This window comes from Peromyscus leucopus, chromosome 10 (genome assembly GCF_004664715.2).
Source record: "Peromyscus leucopus breed LL Stock chromosome 10, UCI_PerLeu_2.1, whole genome shotgun sequence".
Classification (NCBI taxonomy): Eukaryota; Metazoa; Chordata; class Mammalia; order Rodentia; family Cricetidae; genus Peromyscus; species Peromyscus leucopus.
In genome coordinates, this window is record NC_051071.1 from 47,570,041 (window position 1) to 47,573,463 (window position 3,423).

At 42.2% G+C, this 3,423-nt stretch overlaps 1 pseudogene; it reads right to left on the minus strand.

Moving 5' to 3' along the window:
- Positions 1-1,476: 1,476 nt before the first annotated feature.
- On the minus strand, positions 1,477-2,085 carry LOC114692422 (annotated as a pseudogene).
- Between the last annotated feature and the right edge of the window lie 1,338 nt (positions 2,086-3,423).

Genomic DNA, 3,423 nt, shown 5'->3' on the forward strand with positions numbered 1-3,423 from the left:
TAGGCTGGATCATCTCAGCTAGGCATCTTGAAATTGTCCTGAGCAGTTTGCAATCCAAAGTCAATCTTTGGGTGGTGTTTTTCAGCTTACTTATATTATCATAGTCCATGTGGATTTGTCTTTGTGGGATCCCATCATCTTTTTGGAGACCAGAGATCTAATTAGGTCAGATTATTCCTTTTCTTGGTTATTTTTCCAGGGTAGCTCTCCCTTCTTCTTTGGATGTTAATTTGTCCAAAGGTCTTTAAATTCTTCAAGATGGTTATTTTTATTTTCCTGCAAAGACAACAACAAAACTCTGCCCCACCCCAAAGATTAGATTTCAAATCTAATCTTTATCACTTTTGATTTATGTTTTCTCCTGAATTTTTTGTTCTCTTTTTTATAGCCATTCTATCATCCAGAGTTGTATGTTGTTTTACAATAGCCATTAAATTCTTTAATAGTTCTTGGAAGAAATTTCCTCCATGATGACAGAAAACAACTGAGCCAAATTTGACATGGAGGCATGTGAGAGGCCCCTCAAGGCATTTTCCAATTTCAAAGGATTACCTTTTCTGTCCCTTATTGATTTTCATTCTTTAGTCCAATGTCTGCCTTTGCCACACCTTCTGCATGATCCAGAAGGAAGGAGTATTCTATTGGGATTATTATTAGTGAAAACATTGTTTCTAGGAAGGCCCTGTTTACAGTCCCCTTTTTAAGTGACCTTGTTTACCAATATTGAAGCATTTGACATTTTGATTTTTCTTCAGTCCTCTGGAAATCACCTCTCCTGTTAAAACATCATCATGGTCATGAGAGTCAATATTTATTGTATCTCAGGTCCATTCCTTCAATGATGCTACATTTTGCCTTTAACAGCCTAGTTATTCTTTTGCATTGTGCATTAGTATTTTCAAAACCTACAGATTTAATTATTACTTGTCTAGCTTCTGAATTTGGTATCAAGCAATACCAATATTTCCAATTTACTACCTTCACCATCAAAACAGCAGACACAACTTTAGTTTTAGCTATTAACAGGAAGCTTTTTAAAAAAGATGTAGAAAAACTCTACCCAGGGACTACAGATTAGTGAGAATAGTGGCTGCCTCCTGGGAACCTTTTCTGGGATCATAAAGATGAACAGAGGAAATATTAAAATGTCAGAGCATATGACAGGTAAGGCAAAGGCTGGAAAAATGTTGTTGTACTCACAAGGCCAACACATTCTTGTTCAAACAGAAGTCTGGGTGACTGGGTAAACAACAAAAACAAACTCAACCAAATCAAAGGAAAACAGGTGTCATTCATATAACACAGTTTCAAAAAGTAGATGGAACAGATTAAATGTTCCAACTAGTGACAGGTAAGTCCACAGCCTACTGTGATAGGTTCTTCCAGCATCATTCGGGTTTCTTCTCATGTTTTCTCCAGGTTATTTATTTTTTTTTATAGATGTATAGACTTAAACAAGAGTCTAATAGGCGGGCTTCAATCACTGGTTTCAGGATGTACCTGTGCCATGTAGGCATCCAACTCAGCATCCAGGTGTCCTTTAGTTTTTGACATGTATGCATCCAATTGGTTGTCCAGCTGCTCCTTGGTCAATACAGGGTGAGTGAGGGAACCCTTCCCTCTGCCATGAACTCAGCCTCAGCCTCCAAAATCCCCTCTTCCCAAACCTATCATACCCCGACCTCAAAACACTCTCCCACCTCTAAGCAGGGTTCTAGTGGCACGTCCCCCAAGTAGTCCTCCTCAGGGAAAGTATCTCTGGATTATGGGTACAACTCTTCCTCCAATTGCTCCCCTGGCCAGGGTACCTTTGAGTTGGACTGAACGTGCCTGGATGTTGCTCTTACCCAGGTGCTGCTTTAAGCTCTGCTTAAGTTTTAATGCTGCCTGGACAGAGGGTCTATTCTCCATCTGCTGGGCCAGGCTTCTGTTTCTGGCACTGGCTAGCTGCTGCTGCTGCTACATCAAAGCGCGAATATTCACTGGTATCGGCTGTTTGTTCTTCAGCGTATTAATAAAGCACTCATTTAGAAATACCTTGGTGGTGCTTTTTAGCGCAACTTTTGGCACTGATTATGCAACCATCTTCAAATCCTCAGAATCAAAGGAAATGGACTCCAGCGTTCCTCCTGGGGCTGCCTCCGTGGCTGCAACTGGCAGGCGGGCCAGGGTCCAACCGAAACTGAGCTGCCTGGGAGCCGCTCTAGTTATCTAGCTGGGTGGTTGGGTTAGATGCTTAAATGGGGTGATGGGTTGAGTATCTAGATGGCTGATCCTCCTGCTAGTCAGGCCTGTCATTTCCTGCCACTCATCTGTATCACCACAGGTAGCACCCACAACTCTGCTTGGTGTCCAAAACAAAATCCCAAGAGGTGGGTTGGAGACTCCGGCCACATACAGCTGTGGCCTGTACAGGTGGCTGCAAAGCCACAGGCAAGCAGCTTTTTTTGTTTGTTTGTTTTGTGAATTTGTGCCCCCAAAAATTTGGATGCCAGATGTTGCATGAATCCTAGTTGATCTTAATAAAAACACTGAGCCAGATATTGGGGTAAATACTGAAAGATCAGAGAGACAAAGGAATAAGCCACAACTGCTTCTCACCTTCCAACTCCACGAATCCTCTGAAAGCCTCTAAATCTGCAGCTAAAAAGACCTAGTTTCTGTCTCCTCACAACTTATATACCTTTTTCCACCCAGCCATTTCACTTCCTTCCTAGTGCTGGGATTAATGACTTGTGTGCTTCCCAAATACTGGTAGCAAAGGCATGAGATCTCAAGTGCTAGGATTAAGGATTAAACACTATCTGGCTATTTTCTTTAAACTGGCTTAATCTCGTGTAGTCTAGGGTGGTCTTGAACTCACAGAGATCCAGAGGGAGCTCTGCCTCTGCCTCCTGAGTGCTAGGATTAAAGGTGTGTGTCTCCACTGTCTGAACTCTGTGACTGGCTCTGTCCTCTGATTTTTCAGACAAGTTTTATTAGAGTTCAACAAAATGTCACCACACTTCCCATACAGTATTATAATGGACGCAGAATTATTTGGTTCCAAAGACGTCTACTGATAGTATGATATTATTATCCTGGCTAATCTTTTTTTTTTTTTTTTTTGTTAAGAATTTTTTTATTCAACTCATATACCAATAACAGATCCCTCTTTTTCCTCCTCCTGCCCTTCCAGCCTCACCCCCCAACCCACCCCGATTCCCTCCTACAAGAAGGTAAGGCCTCCCATGGGGAGTCAGCAAAACCTGGTACATTCAGTAGAGGCAGGTCCAATCCCTTCTCCCTGCCTCAAGGCTGTGTGAGGTATCCTACCATAAGTAGTGGGCTCCAAAAATCCTGCTCATGCATCAGGGATGAATTCTGATTCTACTGCCAGTGGGCCATTAAGCATATCAAGCTACACAACTGTCTTGCTATGCA